Source organism: Eutrigla gurnardus (genome assembly GCF_963514095.1).
Source record: "Eutrigla gurnardus genome assembly, chromosome: 1".
NCBI classification, from domain to species: Eukaryota; Metazoa; Chordata; class Actinopteri; order Perciformes; family Triglidae; genus Eutrigla; species Eutrigla gurnardus.
Genome location: NC_139915.1, coordinates 37,365,521 through 37,386,552, shown reverse-complemented (window position 1 = coordinate 37,386,552; position 21,032 = coordinate 37,365,521). Strand labels below are relative to the sequence as shown.

General features: G+C 49.1%; 1 long non-coding RNA gene across 1 annotated transcript; it reads right to left on the bottom strand.

Moving 5' to 3' along the window:
- Window positions 1-365: 365 nt before the first annotated feature.
- On the bottom strand, window positions 366-1,343 carry LOC311017855. Its single transcript, XR_014597657.1, has 3 exons — window positions 690-1,343; window positions 444-465; window positions 366-399 (listed from the first exon to the last, which is right to left on the bottom strand). It is a non-coding gene; the product is annotated as an uncharacterized lncRNA (long non-coding RNA).
- Window positions 1,344-21,032: the final 19,689 nt, after the last annotated feature.

Genomic DNA, 21,032 nt, shown 5'->3' with positions numbered 1-21,032 from the left:
CCTCCCACGTTCCCCGACCTTCCCTCCAACGTTCTCCGACCTTCCCTCCAACGTTCTCCGATCTTCCCTCCAACGTCCCCCCGACCTTCCGTCCCACGTTCCCCGACCTTCCCTCCCACGTTCCCCGACCTTCCCTCCCACGTTCCCCGACCTTCCTTCCCACGTTCCCCCGACCTTCCCTCCCACGTTCTCCGATCTTCCCTCCAACGTTCTCCGATCTTCCCTCCAACGTTCCCCCGACCTTCCGTCCCACGTTCCCCGACCTTCCCTCCCACGTTCCCCCGACCTTCCCTCCCACGTTCTCCGATCTTCCCTCCAACGTTCCCCCGACCTTCCCTCCCACGTTCCCCCGATCTTCCCTCCAACGTTCCCCGACCTTCCCTCCAACGTTCCCCCGACCTTCCGTCCCACGTTCCCCGACCTTCCGTCCCACGTTCCCCGACCTTCCCTCCCACGTTCCCCGACCTTCCCTCCCACGTTCCCCGACTTTCCCTCCCACGTTCCCCGACCTTCCTTCCCACGTTCCCCCGACCTTCCCTCCCACGTTCTCCGATCTTCCCTCCAACGTTCTCCGATCTTCCCTCCAACGTTCCCCCGACCTTCCCTCCCACGTTCCCCGACTTTCCCTCCCACGTTCCCCCGACCTTCCCTCCCACGTTCCCCGAGCTTCCCTCCAACGTTCCCCCGACATTCCCTCCCACGTTCCCCGACCTCCCCAGACTGGGTGTAAACATGGGTTCCTTGCTCTTTAAATTTCGTTAACAGAGAGCAGCTTCTAATAGAACCGCCATCAGAGACGGGATTGTTTCGTCGTCGGGTAGAACAGACTCACATGTTGTTGCTATTTTTAAGACATTAATATTTTTATTTGTCCCTCAAGATCTTCACTTTCTGTGACGCCATGAAAAGTAATCTTGCCTCAAAGTAAAGTGATTCCAGGATGTTTTGGTTTTCGAGTCTGAAACACGTTTTGATGATCATCAGGATGACAATAATATATCTGGAGATGAAATGTTCACGTCTCAGCATCAGCTCTGTGTTCGGACTTCCACTGAAACTCAGGACACTTTTCTAACTTCCTGCAGGATGTTGTTATGGATGTTCTGGTGTGGGAACATTGTGGGAACGCCGGTTCCCTCGGTTCCCTCCGGTGGCAGCAGCATGTTTACGGGGATGTTTGCATGAGGAGAGGCTGCTGCTGCTGTTTGTTCTGCTTCGTCTGAATGTTGCTGGGCAGCATTTCTCTGTCGCCGCTCAGCTTTTTTATATCGCAGGAGTCCGGGGAACATTGTGCTTTGTAAATTAAAAATTGAGTAGAAAAGTTTCACTCAGTGTTTTTATTCCAAATGTGTTTCTGTTAACATTGGTTTTGACTGCAGCTGGTGAGTCATGAACTCAGAACCTCTGAGTTTTACTGCAGATCAACTCATCATTCAGCGGGAGGAGAAGCTGCTGAACCACCGAACTGACGGACGGCATCACTTCCTGCCAAGAGCTGAGCTCACCTGTATTTAATACGAAGGGAAGGTGAGCTGCACACGTAAATCCTAACAGAGGTGCTTCACGTCAGGGCACAAACCTTTGTACGATGTTAAAACTACTCGGCTAACTAGCTAGCGAGGTACCTAGCTAACTAAATACCCGGCCAACTAGCTAGCCATATACCCAGCTAACTAGCTAACGAGATACCAGATGAGCCATCCAGCTAGATGGGTATCCAGACATCGTCTCCAGAGCTGCGTGCCCTCCGTTGTCATGGTACCACAGAGACACGGGAGGACCGCAGCCAACCAGAGGCCAGCCATTCCACACCAACACTGAGACCCGCCCCTTGAATACAGACTGACCAATCAGTGACTCGTGGACTCTGTGAAGCAGTGTGTGTGTGTACTGGCTCTCACATGTTTCTTGAGATCTAGAAGTAGATACAGAAGAGGAAAGCTTGATCTGCTGCGCTCTGGTTGGTTCCTCCTTCCTGGAGCCCCCCCCCACCTCCCCCCGGTACCTGGGGGAGTGGAGGTCAGGCTGAGGGCGTGCGAGGCGGTTTTCTGGCCAGGAGAGCGAGTGGCGAGCGTCTGTAAATGTAAGCTGATATTAATGTCCGAACGCCAGCAGAGTTATCAGGAACATCACTCACCCCGACACTTTCTTCTTCGTTGGTTTCATGCACATTCTTCTGCAGAGGGTAACTGTTAACAACCAGTGAGACAGACCAGGACCGGGTCTGCAGCTCTGAGACATTCTTCATGGAGACTCAGTCCTGCAGAGACAGACACACAGCAAACAAAGCCCCGCCCCTCCCCTCCAACATGTGACCTCATTTCAGAATAAACATGGATGCTAGCCAACAGAGAGACTCGTAATGTTCTGATCCATTTAAACCGGGGAAAGTTCAGGGAACATTGCAGGAAGGTTGAGGGAATGTTGGAAGGAAGGTTGAAGGAACATTGTGGGAAGGTTGAGGGAACATTGGGGAAAGGTTTAGGAAACGTGGAACATTGGGGGAAGGTTGATGGAACATTGGGGAAGGTTGAGGGAACATTGGGGGAGGGTTGATGGAACATTGGGGAAGGTTGAGGGAACATTGAAAGGAAAGTTGAGGGAAGGTTTAAATTCACATTGTTGGCTCTGTTCTGATTCTGGTCCACCTCAGCTCTGATGGGGCCTCAGTCCTTCATCATCATCAGTCCTTCATCATCAGCCTTCATCACCATCAGACCATCATCATCTTCAGACCGTCATCACCATCAGACCTTCATCATCATCCATCACCATCAGACCTTCATCATCATCCATCATCATCTTCAGACCTTCATCACCATCAGACCTTCATCATCATCCATCTTCAGACCTTCATCGCCATCAGACCTTCATCACCATCAGACCTTCATCATCATCCATCACCATCAGACCTTCATCATCATCCATCATCATCTTCAGACCTTCATCACCATCAGACCATCATCACCATCAGACCTTCATCATCATCCATCATCATCAGACCTTCATCACCATCAGACCTTCATCACCATCAGACCTTCATCATCAGACCATCATCATCTTCAGACCTTCATCACCATCAGACCTTCATCATCAGACCATCATCATCTTCAGACCTTCATCACCATCAGACCTTCATCATCAGACCATCTTCAGACCATCATCACCATCAGACCTTCATCACCATCAGACCATCATCACCATCAGACCATCATCATCTTCAGACCTTCATCACCATCAGACCTTCATCACCATCATCACCATCAGACCATCATCAGACCATCATCATCTTCAGACCATCATCACCATCAGACCATCATCATCTTCAGACCATCATCACCATCAGACCTTCATCATCAGTAAGGAAGTTAACTAGCTCATTACAGACTTTCATGGTGCAGCTTGTTCTTTTAGGTGATCTGATTTCAGTTTATTGGTAATCAATCGGTATCAATCACTTCAGTCAGTTTGTCGTCTTGTTTCTGGTTCACGTTTGTGTGTGTGTGTGTGTGTGTGTGTGTGTGTGTGTGTGTGTGTGTGTGTGTGTGTGTGTGTGTGTGTGTGTGTGTGTGTGTGTGTGTGTGTGTGTGTGGAGACATGAAAACGTTTGAAACATAAAAATGAGCGATGTCTTCGTCGCCAAGTTCCGTTTGTTTAGAATCCCCCTCCTCGGAGAATCTGGCAGCCGCTTCGCACACAACATCTGGAAGACATGTTCTGCTTCTCTTTCCTCCTCCTCCTCTTCCTCCTCGTCTGCTGAAGAGCGCTGAGAACACCAGAGACTTGAATGGAGTGGCCTGGCCCAGAAGGTGGTCTACTGAGGACAGGATGTTTCAGGAGAGGATGAAGGCTCAGCATCTAAACCCACTGAAGCTAACTCCTCCTCCTCTTCTTCTTCTTCCTCCTCCTCCTTGGTATTGGGGGTTGAACCAGCAGCTCTGTTCCTCCGTTGGCCTTCCTTCGGCTCCAGGGATGGTGACCTTTGACGTCCAGAAGTGTGTTCTCTCCGTCTTTGTCGCCTCCCCCCTCCCTGGGCCTCCCGTTGCCACGGTAACCGCTGCGTCTGGCTGACCCTGCCGATCAACATTCCAGCTGTGACCACGCTGCAGGTCCAGAGTCACCAAGTTCTGGATCGGCTCTGGGTGAATCTGGATCACAACAGAGTTCCCAACACTCCCAGTATGAATATGAGGAAGACGTACTGGGAGAAGTTGGACATCATTCTGTTCTAATAATAATATAGTAAATAAATAATAATATAGTAATAATATAATGGGGGGGGGGGTTTAGCTCAGGAGGTAGAGCGGGTTGGCTGGCAACTGCAAGATTGCCGGTTCGACCCCCGGTTCCTCCTAGCTGAGTGCCTGGTGTCCCTGAGCAAGACACCTCACCCCATTTACATAATAAATACATATTAATATAATAAATAAATAATAATATAATAAATAAATAACAATATCCATCCATCCATTGTCTACCGCTTATCCTGTATTCAGGGTCGCGGGGGGGCTGGAGCCGATCCCAGCTGTCATTGGGCGAAGGCAGGGTACACCCTGGACAGGACGCCAGTCTATCACAGGGAGACATGTAGAGACAGACAGGTAACCAGTCTATCACAGGGAGACATGTAGAGACAGACAGGTAACCAGTCTATCACTGGGAGACATGTAGAGACAGACAGGTAACCAGTCTATCACAGGGAGACATGTAGAGACAGACAGGTAACCAGTCTATCACAGGGCTGACATGTAGAGACAGACAGGTAACCAGTCTATCACAGGGCTGACATGTAGAGACAGACAGGTAACCAGTCTATCACTGGGAGACATGTAGAGACAGACAGGTAACCAGTCTATCACTGGGAGACATGTAGAGACAGACAGGTAACCAGTCTATCACAGGGAGACATGTAGAGACAGACAGGTAACCAGTCTATCACTGGGAGACATGTAGAGACAGACAGGTAACCAGTCTATCACTGGGAGACATGTAGAGACAGACAGGTAACCAGTCTATCACAGAGACAGACTAAATAACAATATAATAAATATATATTAATATTATAAATAAATATTATTATAATCAATACATAATATAATAAATACATAATCATATAATAAATAAATATGAATAGAATTAATACATAATATAATAAATAAATAAGAATATAATTAATACATAATTTTATAATAAATAAATATATTTAATATATAAATAAGAATAGAATAATAATAAGTTAGAGGGTGATAAATAGTGCAGGTAAGACTAAAAACAGAAACATTTTCCTGATAAGAAAATAAGAAGAGACCAGGAGGAGAGGAGGAGGAGAGAAAGGTGGAGGAAGGGAGGAGAGAGAGGTGGAGGAGGAGGCCGAAGGTGAAGCTCCTCATCCCGACTGTGGACCAGGACTAGCTCCAGGCTGTCAGACCTCCAGCCTCTGCTAGTAATCAGGTCTGAGTGACAGGTGGGGCTCCGCTGTCAGCAGGCCGACGCCCCCTGAGTTCTGATTCATGGCGGAGGTTGATGATGTCACGGCGAGCTTGGCAGCGCCGCTGATTTATTCCAGCTTTCACAACTCATAAACAAGATAAACGCTGCCGAGCTGATCTGGACCTGGATGTGGATCCGATGAGCTACGATGATGGGAATGTTCCCGTGAGGAGGTCTGGAGACATGTGGTGCAGCTCAGACCCGCTCCCCTTGCTGGCCTTAGCTCACTCTGAGGACCCCCAAGACCTCTATCTGACGGAGGGTCCACCAAGCCCCCTATCTGAGGGAGGGTCCACAAAGCCCCCTCTCTGTCCTCTGAACTGTATCCCAGTCCGACCAGTATCCCAGTCAGACCAGAGTCTGGTATGTGTGTGAGACAGCAGGCGTGTGCAGCGTGGCAATAATTAACAGAGTAAACCGGTCCTGGTCTATTGAGGACCTGCTGGTCCCTGCAGTCTAAATATTGACCCCCCAGATGGACCTGGATAGACCTGGATATGACACAAAGGACCGATAACGCTGCTTTGTGTCGCTCTGATAACACCGACCTACTTCTACCTGTCTCACCTGACTGCAGGTAGACAGGTCTCCAGATCAACCACAGCCAATCAGCTGTCTGATCACAGGACAGCACACACACACATAAACACACACACACTGAACTGGGCTGAAGGTGAAGCTGCGCCTCAGGCGTCTGCTGACCTTTGACCTCCACAGCTCTAAGCGGAGAACTCTGGTTGATCCAAGGGGGGCACGAGTCATCTAGACTGGTGGTTCTCAACTGGTCTGTCTGGGGCCCCCACCCTCAGACGGGTACGTGGTCCTGGACTGGGTCGGTAACGGTCCCCTCTCTGCACGGAAACTGTGAGTCAGATCTGCTGCTGCACAGATGCATTCTGGGATGGGAGGTTACTGCGTCTCTGCGTGGCAACGCGAACCATGACTCAGCGTTTGGCGACAGGAAGCTTAGCACTAACATTAGCATTAAAAGGAACATGACTCAGCATCTGGCAGCAGGGAGGGTAGCATGGCGAACCATGACTCAGTGTCTGTGGCCTGGCAGCAGGGAGGTTAGCACGGCACCTAACGTTAGCATTAAAATTAACCATGACTCAGCATCTGGCAGCAGGGAGGGTAGCACGGCAGCTAACATTAGCATTAAAGCAAACCATGACGCAGCGTCTGCGGCCTGGCAGCAGGTAGGTTAGCACTGTGGGTAACGTTAGCATTAGCTCCAAGTCTCAGACGTTACTGATGAAGTCAGAGCTGCTCACGAGGTGAGGACATCTGACTGCATCCCTCAGGTCCCCTCTGGACCCATCTGGAACCATCTGGACTCATCTGGACTTTACTGGGTAAATGAGTGCCCAGGGACCTTTGAGCAATCCTTGAGTGTGCCGTTCACGTGTCCTCTACGTGGTCTGCCTGGTGGGGGGGGTCACTGCAGCTGAGCCAATCAGGTTGTCCATCTGCTTTAAACCGCGTCGACCCTGACAAGTCAGCAGAGAGGCAGAGGGATGGACCAGGTCCAAGTAGAGTCCTCTTTGAGGGATGGAGCAGGTCCAAGTAGAGTCCTCTTGGAGAGACATGGGGATCAGACTGAAGCTGCTTCAGTTCTTACGTGGCTGTTTTTCAGTGGATTCATTGAAATGAATTCAATTTTATTTATAGTGTCATATCACAACAGAAGTCATCTCAGGACACTTAACACATTGAGCAGGACTAGAATACGCTCAAAATTTCCAGAGTCAACACAATTTCAAAGTCCCAACATCACCCAGGGGCAAGCGTTACAGCGACAGTGGCGAGAAAAAACTGCCTTAATAGGCTTTTAGGCAGAAATCTGGTGCAGCCCAGGCCCTTGGCTTCCAACTGCATTCAGTCTTGGTAGTAGTATAGTAGTAGTAGCATTAGTGGTGGCATTAACAGAAGCATGTATCAACAGTAGAAGTCCATGGCAGCAGGCACAGCCACGCCCAGATGGATCCATCCCAACCACGTCGCCATAGACATGGTTGACATGAACACATCAGGATTACAATACTTGATATAAAGGACTCGAAGTTTCCCACAATGCACCTTGATAACTGGTGTACAGCCGCTGGTCACTACATAGAGGACTACATAGAAGACTACATAGAAGACTACATAGAAGGCGACATAGAGGACTTCCTCGTGGTCCCCCAGAGGTCTAGATAGTAGCTCACATTAGAGACCAGACTATGTGGAGGAACCAGAGACTGTCTGTGGTCCCCAGGAGGTCTAGATAGTAGCCCACATTAGTCCAGAGACCAGACCAGACTATGTGGAGGAACCAGAGACTGTCTGTGGTCCCCAGGAGGTCTAGATAGTAGCCCACATTAGTCCAGAGACCAGACCAGACTATGTGGAGGAACCAGAGACTGTCTGTGGCCCCCCAGAGGTCTAGATAGTAGCTCACATTAGTCCAGAGACCAGACTATGTGGAGGAACCAGAGAATGTCTGTGGTCCAAACAACAAGGTCTCTGCTGTATTTATGTCTAGATGACCTTATTTGGAGTGTTGATGGAGCAGCTACAATGTTAGCGTAGCCTAGCATCCATCAACCAGACTCCATTCAGAAAACCAGCGTTTTAACAGTAGTTATCTTGTGGTCTTGCAGACAGACCTAACAAAGCATGACTCAGCACTTTTTACTGATCCCCATCATTATGGAGTTATTTCAGCATCCTTTTCATCTGGTTATTGATATTAAATCACAGATCAATTCTTTATTCTGGTTCCACCAGCTGTGGTAGACCAGCCCACGTGGGTCTTGCTGGATCCAGTGGATCCAGCTCTGGATGATGTCATGAACCTAAACAGGACAACACACTCAACTGACCCCTAAACACACACAAAGATGTCCGCTCCTCATCAGCAGGAGTCGACCTTGTGGGGACAGACACAGTGTGTGTGGGCGCGCGCGCGCACACACACACACACACACACACACACACACACACACACACACACACACACACACACACACACACACAGAGAGGTGCCTTCATTTGTCCGTTATCAGTGACTCTGCTGGTCGTTGCATCAGCAGGTTTTAAACTCCGCCCCCTGGGAGCGTGGACACACGCGGAGACACGAGGCAGCTCGCCGTTTTCGGGATGATGGAGGGTCTCTGGAGGGTCTCTGAGGGGTCTCTGGAGGGTCTATGGAGGGTCTATGGAGGGTCTCTGGGGGGTCTCTGGGTCTCCGGCAGCAGAGCAGGAAGTCTGGTCCAGCAGGCTGCTTGAGCAACAGCAGCCAGGCCAACCAGCACCCTTCACCCAGTTGGTCCGCGCTCTGATTGGCTGACGATGTGGGGGGAAGGTGGGGGAGCAGCACGACCCCCTCTGAGAGGTGACTCAACACGCTGCCAGAGTCGAGGGTTCAAATCCCTGCTGTTCAATACGAGGAGCCCAGCGGCAACATCATCGCAGTACTGTAGTACTGCTATAATACTCTAGTACTGTAGTACTGTAGTACTGCTGTAATAATGTAGTACTGTAGTACTGCTGTAATACTGCTGTAATACTCTAGTATTGTAGTACTGCTATAATACTGTAGTACTGTAGTACTGCAGTACTAGTACTCCTGTACAGACTGGTGGTTGTGACGGGGGTGAACAGGAACCAGTATGTGGTCTCAGGGAGGACCCCTCTGGATCAGGATCTCAGAGGGCAACAGAAGCCACAAACAGCTTCAGCAGTAAACCATGTAAACACACGTTTCAGTGTGATCCAGCAACAAACCCCTGGGGTCCAGGTGGGATCGGATCCAAGGACCAGGTTAACTCAGTTCACTGGAAACCCTTTCAGAATAAAATCAGTTGCAGCTTTCTTCCATCTGATCCTATTTCACTCTTTTATTGTCTAAAGTTCTGGCATCGCTGCGGTCCAAACCCCGCCCCTCTGTGCTGCAGACACGTCGAAACAAACGCACCCGGCAGCATGCCACTGCTCGCCATCCCCCCAGATTACCAGATCACTAGATCAGCCCCCGCCCTCGCTGGTTTCTGGACCTGGTTCCAAGAGGAGCTGAAGGTCTTCCTCAGGCTGCACGCTGACTAGCGACCTTGTGACCACGCAGCAACACCACGACCCCCCTACCACGACCCCCCCGCAGCAACACCAAGACCCCCCATGACCCCATCCAGCCCTGGTACTCAGGTGTGCTCCAGGGATCCAGACCTGGTGCTCAGGTCTAGTCCTGGGATCCAGACCTGATACCCAGGTGTGGTCCTGGGCAGGACCACCTTCTCACCTGGAGGTGTTTACAGTAATTACACTAATGAGTCTGTAATGAATGAGCTCATGATTTATAAGTGTGTTTGTCATCACGCCCCTGAAGCAACGCGGCACACCTGCAGACTGAAGCGGATTCACCTGTGTGGGACTGGTCTAGTCTGGACTGGTCTGTGTTTCATCAGTACTGGTCCCGTTGATGGAGAGATTAACGGCCCTGTTGTTGTAATCCTGCAGCCGCAGCATACCTGGCCCCAGACCAGCATAGCTGGCCCCAGACCAGGTGCAGGTCCACACTCATCGTTACCTGTGTTGTTGGCTCCGGTCAGACCGGATCACATGACAGGTGCGGAGGTGTGAACGCAGCACGCCATCATGGTGGAACAAGGACTCGCTACGGTTCAACAGCAACACGCTGCAGCAGCTGTCAATCACAGAGCTGGAATACCAATGTGTGTGTGTGTGTGTGTGTGTGTGTGTGTGTGTGTGTGTGTGTGTGTGTGTGTGTGTGTGTGTGTGTGTGTGTGTGTGTGTGTGTGTGTGTGTGCGTGTGTGTGTGTCTGTGTGTGTGTGTGAACATGGTATGCCTTAACATGACTAACTTTGTCGTCTTGGTTACAGCAAAGATTGTGTCGAATTGGTCGTCGTCATGGTGACCACATTTCTGAAGTCTCCAGTTCACCATCTTAGATTCTTGCAACCAGTACAAGGAAGTGACCATATTTGGACTGTGGAGGAGCACCCTTACTGGATCTGGATCCATGTGGATTCTGGTGCGAAGCTGCTAAATTAGCATCTGTAATTCAAGGTCAACTTTACAGCTAAGTGTTAAAGTCATCTTAGTAGCGAACTAGCATTGATAACATGGTAGCGACCTGTCAATCAGCAGGTAAGGCCCGCCCCCTAAAGCATCCCCTGCTTTCTGGTCTGGTGGACTCTAAATGGACCATAATGTACAAAATGAACATCATGCTGGATTGAAGAAGACTTGAAACTAGAGATTGAGACCATAAACTCATGTTTACAATGTTTACTGAGATAATACATCAAGAGAGAAGTAGGACCATTTTCTCATAGACTTCTATACAACCAGAGAGGAGTCGCCCCCTGGTGGCCAGCAGAGAGAAGTAGGACCATTTTCTCATAGACTTCTATACAACCAGAGAGGAGTTGCCCCCTGGTGGCCAGCAGGGAGAAGTAGGACCATTTTCTCATAGACTTCTATACAACCAGAGAGGAGTTGCCCCCTGGTGGCCAGTAGAGAGAAGTAGGACCATTTTCTCATAGACTTCTATACAACCAGAGAGGAGTTGCCCCCTGGTGGCCAGTAGAGAGAAGTAGGACCATTTTCTCATAGACTTCTATACAACCAATTCAATTCAATTCAATTTTATTTATAGTGTCAAATCACAACAGAAGTCATCTCAGGACACTTAACACATCGAGAAGGACTAGAATACGCTCAAAATTTCAAGAGTCAACACAATTTCAAATTCCCAACATCACCCAGGGGCAAGCGTTACAGCGCGTTGGCGTGAAATAACTTCCTTAATAGGCTTTTAGGCAGAAATCTCGTGCAGCCCAGGGCCCTCATTTATAAAACTGTGCGTAGGATCCTTACTAAAAGTGTACGTACAGCAAAAAGCCAAAGTTTGCGTGCGCCAAAAAAAAATCAGATTTATAAAACTGTGCGCGCAAGCTGTAGGCCTACGCAATGTTTCCTTTATAAATCACAGGATCACCTACAAGTGTGCGTACCTGAGTCCCGCCCTGTACACGCCCACATTTTACTATGTTAATGAGCCGGCATGCAATCGTTTCCGTGTGGTGAATCACGGCGACAGGTCAGAAAAATAGCGAAGAAACGTAACTTTTCAGAAACGGAGAAAGAGACACTTGTTGGGGAGGTGGAGGCCCGGACAATAATTTAATTTAGTGGCCACAGCAGCGGGATCACGAATAAAAAGACGCAGTGCGAAGGCAACACATTGCTGCTGCAGTCAACGGCGTCAGCTGGACGGAGCGGACGGTGATCTGAAGGTAAATGACATCTTTCCGCTCCTAACATGGATTTAATGTATTGCTAGAGTATTTGAGGAAGTTTGATTTTGATGTGACTTTGACGGGGATTGTGTCTGAAAAGGAGGGAGAAACAGACGCGACTGAGACCAGAGGTATAAGGGTGAATAGATTTTAAACTTTTATTGTATATAAAACAAAACGTTAAATCGTTTCTGTCCTTCCAGAGTCTGCAGCGTTGGGCTCAGAGGAGGGTGACGGTGAGGAGGGTGATGTGAGGAGGGTGAAGGTGACGGGCCCTCGGCACAGCGTCCGGGTCCGGCGCAAAGCAGCAGCGCACCCCGGACGCATGGCACATCAAGCGGTCGGGTGCTCACTGATGCCGTCCTGCAACTTCAGCGAGACACAATCACCGCCATCAACAACGTTGCAGATGAGCTACGGCAAACGCGCACTGTGATTAATAAAATAATACGTTTACAATGAACATTGATTGTTGTCTTCCTTACAGACGCAGCATGACATCCTCACGGATTCTTGCGCCCTGTTGATACCCCTCCAGTCGGGCAGGGGGCCGAGGCTCATCATGCTGGGGACCCTACCACCTTTGCCGGGTGGTAGATTCTGCCTCCTGAAGTTCGGTACCACTCATTATAGCGCATTTCCTCTGCGCTCTGGTGGTTTAAAAACGAGGATAAGTGTAACAATTATACGATGGCTTAATGGCTGTATGTATGTGCGTTGATGATATATGCACATAAATAAGGAGAATATTTAGTTATTCCCGCTGTGTTCTACAGTGATCTAATGGAAGGTATTGTATTACATGCATTTGGGCCGTCTCCTCCTCCTGCGGTGACAGCGCTGATTCAATATTTCAAAATGATTTTGATTTAAGATACAAGTCAGATTTTAAAAGAAGGTGTTAATATGAAAAAAAATCACTAATTAAAAGCGTCAAAAACATTGCTGGAGTTCATCATGATAACGCAGATCTAACGTGATATGGAGTGTAATTAAATGTGTGCGAGTCATCAAAAATATATAGCTCTTCTCACGTTTACTGCTGATTCCCTTCCAGTCTCCAGAATGTGCGTACCGGTACGCACGCCTCAGAGTTTGCTTACGGGTACGCACACTTTCCCGTCAAGTTTGGTTTTTATAGATCACAACATTTGCGTGGAAAGTGGCGTACGCACGTTTCCAGCCCCGTTTTGTGCGTACGCAAGCTTTATAAATGAGGGCCCAGGCCCTTGGCTTCCAACTGCATTTGGTGTTGGTAGTCTGGTAGTAGTAGCATTAACAGTAGTGGTGGTATTAACAGAAGCAATAGTTGATCAACAGTAGTAGTCCATGGCAGCAGGCACAGCCACGCCAAGATGGATCCATCCCAACCATGTCGCCGTAGACCAAAAAGCAGGAGTAGTTGAGCAGTCACACAGCGGGCAGGTGGAGCTACAATGTGGTGTTTCCAGCATCAGGCCAGTTAGCAGTCTGCATCAGTCAGGACCTCAGTGGACTCTGCTGGACCAGAAAGCATAGCCAGACTCCCGGGATCACTCCAGTCAAGTTAGTGACAGTAGAGATGCCGATTTTAGTCAATTACTTTAATTAAAAATACAGGCGGTAAGAGGCAAACAAGACCACAACATCGGTGCGGTCAGGTTCCACCACGGTCCAGGGAGACCTGCTAGGCAAGAGAGCACAGGGACTCCGGGGGAACATACACAGAGAGAGCGCGAGAGAGAGAGAGAGAGAGAGAGGCTCAGTGTGTCACTATAATCCCCCAGCAGTCTAGGCCTATAGCAACTTAACTAAGAGCTGGCTCAGGGCAAACCTGAGCCAGCCCTAGCTATAAGCGGTGTCAAAGAGAAAGGTTTTAAGCCTACTCTTAAATGTGGGAACAGTGTCCGCCTCACGAACCAGAACCGGAAGACTTTTCCACAGAAGAGGAGCTTGATGGCTGAAAGCTCTGGCCCCTGTTCTAATTTTGGAGACTTTAGGAACTACAAGTAAGCCTTTATTCTGAGAGCGCAGTGCTCTAGGAGGACAGTAGGGTTTAATGAGCTCTTTAAGATATGATGGTGCCTGTCCATTAAGAGCCTTGTAAGTGAGGAGAAGGATTTTAAATTCTATTCTGGATTTTACTGGCAGCCAGTGCAGAGAAGCTAATACAGGAGAAATGTGATCCCTTCTTCTGGTTTTAGTCAGAACACCAGCTGCAGCATTCTGGACCAGCTGGAGAGATTTAAGAGATTTATTTGAACAGCCTGATAATAAAGAATTACAATAGTCCAGCCTTGAGGTAACAAATGCATGGACGAGTTTTTCTGCATCTTTTTGAGACAGCATTGGCCTAATTTTAGTAATGTTACGCAGGTGAAAGTAGGCTGTCCTCGTGGTTTGTTTGATATGCGAGTCAAAGGACAGGTCCTGATCAAAGATAACTCCAAGGTTTCTTACAGTAGTATTTGAGGCGATGGCAATCACATCAATAGTCGCTATATTTAGACAGCGAGCTTCGGAGGAGTTTAGGCCTGTGAGAGACTGAATATCCGCCTCTCACTTATATGAACTTACTGTTTGCCACTTTATTGCAGGTGCGGGAGAGAGATAGTTAATGTATGCACGCACGCACACACGCACACACACACACATACAGCTCTGCGGCATCTCTCCTCCTGGTTCGCGTTTACATGAACACTTGGGATTTCATTGACTCGTCGTGTTATATAAATATCGTGCTTGTGTGGGATACGGCGCGCAACCGGCTCCTTGTCTGGTGCGCCGCGATCGCGAGTTTAGTGTGTGTATAAAATATGTCCTAAAACTTTGTATAACTCCGATTTGGCCAACTATAATTGTCTACAGTGTGGTACCCACTGTTTCAACTTCCAGTAATCATTTACATGTCTATATTGTCCATAAGCCGGTTAACCTTCACTCACGCTTACTTCCTGATGTTCTGGCTTCCTCGCAGCCATCCCGTTGCGGAAGCGCACGCCACATAGGGGTGGGTCTTTTACCTGGTCCAACAAGGGGAGGAAGCGGGGCATTATGTTGTAGGGGTGTTTGGTCTCATAATCCGTATGTTTAATGATAGTCATGTATATGGGTATTGTACATATTGTGTGTAATGGGTAATTGGATTGTTTTTATTTAAAAGGGTTATGGTAATATATATGTTCACTAAAGGTAACAATGCGAATATGGAGCAATATGTTTAGTGCTTCCCCTACATGGTGGTTTAGCCCTATTAGGCCAATTTGGGCCAATCTGTCTTCATGGGGAGGCCTACTTAAGGATCTCATCATTTTTGAAACGTCAAATTCCTCTCCTCCATATCCTTTCCACCTCCAACACCTCGCCCACATCCGGTATTGTGGGCTGGCTGCGCTAGCCGTTCACATTTGGTGGCAGTGGTGGGATGTGTGGCGCCCCCTAGGAAGCTGGAGCATAGAGGTGGAAGAAGAGGACAGGGAACCAGACGTGGAGGAGGAGGACTGCAGGCTCGCAGTACCTGGCAACGAATGTTCCGTCGGCTAGTCCGGGATGAAGAGATGATCGACCCGCAAGGCGCAGAAGGTGGAGCGACAGACAATAGAGAGTCCAGGCTGGAGGAGGAGAAGCCCACTGAGGCAAGCATGGCTGCAATGTGTGAAATGCTACAGAAGACATTGGCACGTGAGTCTTATAAGCAAGAGCAACGCTGGCGAAGTGTGCAGGTTCAGTTAAACCAGCCTCGCGAGGACGTCGACGAGGGTCATCGAGGGTCGTCGAGGGTCACGTCCGGCCCCGCTCCAGCCAGAGCAGCTGCCGCAGCCAGATGGATCACCACCTCCACAGCCATCAACAGCACCACCCCCAATACAGCCCGGGCCTCTGCAGCAGCCAGAAGGGCCGCTACCGTCGCAGCCACAACCAGATGCCCCCGCACGACCACGACCAGCACCACGGCAACTGGCACCGCCATTTGGTCCAAACCGGGACGGAGATGACGGCGCCCCAATGGCATGGAGACGAGCTGCTGTGCCCAGGTATGAAGAGGGTGAAGATATTGAACAGTACTTAACCACTTTTGAGCGACTCGCCACTGCCTATCACTGGCCTAGGGAAGACTGGGCTGTGTACCTGGTGCCGTATCTTAATGGCAAGGCCCGCAGTGCCTATGTGGCAATGGACATTAACCACAGCCTAGATTATGCCAAGGTGAAAGAGGCGATCCTCGAAAAGTTTGAAATTAATGAAGAAGTCTACAGGAGGCGGTTCCGGGAACCAGATATCCGTGCAGGAGAATCTCCAAAAGAACTCTACCAGCGACTGAAGGACTTGTTCCGTAAGTGGATTAGACCTGAGGTGAAGACGGTCGAAGACGTAGCCGCAAGTATGTGGCAGCCAATGGCAAAGATTGGGATCGCTGGCTGCCATATTTGCTGTTTGCTTACCGGGAGGTGCCCCAGGCATCTACTGGCTTCTCCCCATTTTAACTGCTGTATGGGAGACCAGTGAGGGGGCCCCTGCAGAGAAGCCTGGGAGGGGCCAAAAGCACCACAGACCACCAGCATCCTGGCATTCACTGTCACTCGCAAAGTGGGGCCTGCCACATATGAGATCGACATGCCCGGGCGAAGGAAGAAACAGCAGGTCTTCCACATGTAGTAAACCTTTATTTTACCAGGCAAGAATTGCTAAGAATACATTCTTATTAAGGCAATGGCCTGGTAGGAGGTGAAAGACCTCCTAAGGGGAAGGGAGAATGGGAGTAACTTTAAAAAAATAGACAATAAAACACATACAACAACAGTGACACAAAAGAAGAAAGAATAAAGACAATAAGCCAACATAATACAATGACATACCACAGAATTACAGTTAGTTTGACGTACAGTGACATACAACAAGTTATGTAAGGACAGAGACACTAAAAGTAAAAACAGTGATACTAGACAACCATAGATGAGACAGTAACAAAACAACAACAGTAACAGACAGTGTTAGTGAGGTTAGTGAGGTGACAGGATCAGAGAGAGCTTTGGCTGGGACAGCTGCAGGTATACTTTATGGATTTGGTTATGACGTGTTTGAAGGAGTTGACAGAAGTAAGAGTTTGTAACTGTAAGGATTTTTGGAGTTGATTCCAGCTGTCGGCGGCAGCAACCTGAAAGGAGGAGCGGCCCAGGGAAGAGTGCGCCCTTGGGGCATTTAACAGGATGAGAGGGGCAGAACGGGTGTTGTGTATAGGGGGAGGGCGCAGATGCAGAAGCTGGGTTAGGTAGGGAGGAGTAAGACCTAGGAGGGTTTTGAATACCAGCATCAGCCAGTGAATGTTGCGCCTGGTTTCCAGGGGGGGCCAGTTTGCCAGGGTGTAGAGGTCACAGTGATGGGTCCTGTACGGGGCGTTGGTAGCAAATCGAATGGCGGAGTGGTATAGAGCTTTGAGCCGTTCGAGTGCTCCTTTGCAGGCAGATCTATATATGACGTCACCGTAATCAAAAAGTGGAAGTACAGTAAGCTGGACCAGGGAGCGTTTGGCAGTGGCAGTGAACGAGGAGCGGTTACGGTAAAGAAAGCTGAGTCTGGCTTTCACTTTTGACTGCAGAGAGGATAAGTGCTCAGTGAATGACAGGCTGCTATCTATCCAGACTCCCAGATATTTATAAGAGGATACCAGGTCAAGTTTATGGCCGTCAGCGGCCAGAATGGTACCATCTTGGACAGCGTGCTTACGACCAAACCACATGACCTTGGTTTTCCTGGAGTTTATGGATAGGCCGAGGGCCGAGAAACCAGACTGTACGGCTTGGAAGCTCTGTTGGAGTGTTTCCAGGGCGATTGCATGGGAGGGGCCGGTGGCATAGAGCACTGTGTCGTCGGCATACAAGTGAATAGATGAGTTGGCAGCTGATTTAACTATATCATTTATGTAAATTGAGAATAGGACTGGGGCTAAGATTGAGCCCTGTGGAACACCATTTAAGATAGACAGGGGTTGTGAAGAAATACAGTCAGATTTCACAAATTGGGTGCGTCCAGTGAGATAGTTCTCGAACCAGGCTAATGAGCTGTTTGAAGCACCGATGGAGTTGAGGCGAACCAAAAGCTGTTTATGTACAACGTTGTCAAAGGCCTTAGCCAGGTCGATGAAGACGGCCACACAGTATTGCTTGGGGTCCAGAGCACTGATGATGTCATTAAGTACTTTGAGCGTCGCAGTCTCACAGCTGTGGCCTGCACGAAACCCAGATTGAAAATCAGACAAAATATTGTTGGTGTTCAGGAAGCTAACCAGCTGTTTGCAGATCAGTCTCTCCAGTACTTTTGCTATGCATGGTAAAATAGAAATAGGACGGTAGCAGTTGGGGTCAGCTTGATCTCCGCCTTTAAATAGGGGGCGTACTGAGGCTGTCTTCCAGGCAGATGGAAGTTCAGCTGACTGTATGGATAAGTTGCAAAGGTAGGTGATGGGTTCTGCAATAATAGGGGCTGCAACTTTAAGAAAAAAGGGGTCCAGACTGTCCGGCCCAGGTGGTTTTTTGGGGTCAAGCTTGCTCAGGGTTTCAAAAACCTCCCTCACAGAGACATCCTGCAGGGAGAAGCTGTGGGCGGGGACTAGGTCAGGAGAGCTCAGAGGAGAGAGGTTGGGGGAGGGGTCCTGAGGTGTTACAGAAACAGGTGGAGTGGAAATTTGAACAAAATGCTGGTTAAAAATATCAATCATACGTTTGTTATCAGATACAATGTTTCCTTCCCACATGAGAGAGGAAGGAAGTTGGGATGGTGCAGTTTTACCCTCCATGTCTTTAACTGTCTTCCAAAACTTTCGTGGGTTAGAGCCACACACTTTAAACTGCTCTTGAAAGTAGTCAGTTTTGGCTTTGCGGATGGATTGGGTGCATTTGTTTCTGATTCGTCTGAAGGATAACCAGTCAACAGAGGATTTTGATTTACGAGCCCTGCGCCAGGTGGAGTTTTTTAGACGAAGCTGTTCAGCAAGGTCATGATTAAACCATTGGCTGCATCTGTTCCTTAGCCTCATCTTTTTGATGGGGGCATGTTTGTTTATTATTTCAGTAAAGGAGTCGTAAAAAAAAGTCCATGCATTGTTAATATCAGGGATCAGGCTGAGTCTGTCCCAGCTGACCTCAGCTAGATCATGGAGAAAGGCTTGATCATTAAAATTTTTGAACAGACGTCTCTGGGTAATGATGGTAGGGCGTTTCATTATGCTTCCATTCCGAATACAGGCAGTGAAGCAGTGGTCACTAAGGTCGTTGCAGAAAACACCAGTGCAGTATCTGTCCGGGTTATTAGTGAGGATGACGTCAATAAGAGTAGCCTTATCCGGGTTTTTGGGATCATAACGGGTGGGAGTGGCGATGATCTGAGAGAGGTTAAGAGAGTCCCATTGGTTTAGGACTTGGGCGGGGGGTTTGAGCATGTCCCAATTGAGATCCCCCATCAGGACAAATTCAGCTTTGGTGTATGGGGCCAGGAGGGAGCTGAGGGTGGGCAAGGTGCAAGAGGGGGCCGAGGGGGGACGGTAGCACCCAGCAACTGTCATTGTGGAATTCTTAGTCAGCTTAATGTTGAGAATAAGTAGGTCAAACTGTTTGGAGATGGATTTTTGGAAGACAATTGAGGAATGGAGATGTTCTTTAACAAAAATAGCAACCCCGCCACCTTTAGAAGACCTGTCTTGTTGAAAAACATTATAACCCGTGATATCAACAGCAGAGTCAGGCACAGATTTTTTTAGCCATGATTCGGTGACAACTAATATATCAGGATTGGAGCTATGTGTCCAGACTTTTAGCTGATCAATCTTGGGTAGTAGGCTTCTGGAATTTATATGAAGAAAACCCAGAGCTTTACGGGAGCAAAAGTCAGTGAAACTGATGTCTATCGGACCCAGGTTGGCATCAGGGCCAAGGTCAGTAACAAGATTAGGGTTGGAAGTAACAGCCGGACCAGGGTGCACATGAACATTTCCAGACAAAATTAAAAGTAAGACAATCAGGGCCCGACACAAAGGTGACAGAAAGCCATAGGGTTTCTTTTTAGATTGCACAATAATGCCAGAAGGCAGCAAAGTCATTCTTTGTAGTGATCTCATTATATGACATGCCATAGGAGGTAAAATAAGAAACCTGGTTCCATTCAAAGGAAGCCCAAGTAATCTGGTTATCATAAAATTAGAGTCTCTATCAAATACATAGTCACTTGATGTTACTGAGGTGGGCAGTGATAAGCGCAGAACGTAGCAGGGAGAGTGCTTGCATGTACAGTGAGAGGAGGAGATTATGATGAGGAGCACAACAGTAAGGTAGAGCATGTCTGCTTTGGCCATGGCCAGGGCAGCAGTGAGCTTAGCAGGTTAGCAGGAGAGGCTTTACCAGCCCAGCAGCAGCAGCAGCAGCAGCAGAGGCAGGCCAGCAGTGATGTTAGCAGGTTAGCAGGTTAGCAGCAGAGGCTTTGACAGCCCAGCAGCAGCAGAGGCAAGCCAGCAGTGATGTTAGCAGGTTAGCAGCAAAGGCCGTCAATTAGCCGCCAAAAACCGCTCCCTTCCGGTCGTTCCGTGGACTTTCTTGTGGCCGACATCAACCTGCTGAAAGAGTGGCGGGAGCAGGATCCTGAGGGCAGCCTACAGCTCATGGTACAAGCCGTTGGAGAAGAGGAGGACCATTCTGAGCAGTATTTCCCGACTGCTCAGCCACCCACACTACTGGACCTGGCCCACCTTACTTCACAGCAGCAGAGGGAGCTGGAGGACATAATTCCCCCAGGCCTCTGCCAGGAAAAAACAGGGTACCGTACACCACTGTGGTGGAACACTCCATCCCGCTGAAAGACACCACTCCTGTGCGTCAGAGGATGTACCGGATCCCAGAGCGTCTACTTCCTCTACTTAAAGAGGAGGTGGAAGAAATGCTGTCGCTGGGGGTCATCGAGAGATTGCGCAGTGAGTGGAGCAATCCAGTTGTTCTTGTCCCTAAAAAGGATGGGAAGATCCGATTCTGCATTGACTTCCGGAGGGTGAATGCACAATCACACTTCGATGCCTATCCGATGCCCAGGCTGGAGGATCTGGTTGAACGCCTGGGTGAGGCACACTTCATCACGACCCTGGATCTGTGCAAGGGCTATTGGCAGGTGCCCCTTGCCGAGCAGGACCGGCCTTACACTGCCTTCAGAACTCCACAAGGACTGTTTCAGTTCCGTGTGATGCCATTTGGCACACACAGCTCTGCGGCATCTCTCCTCCT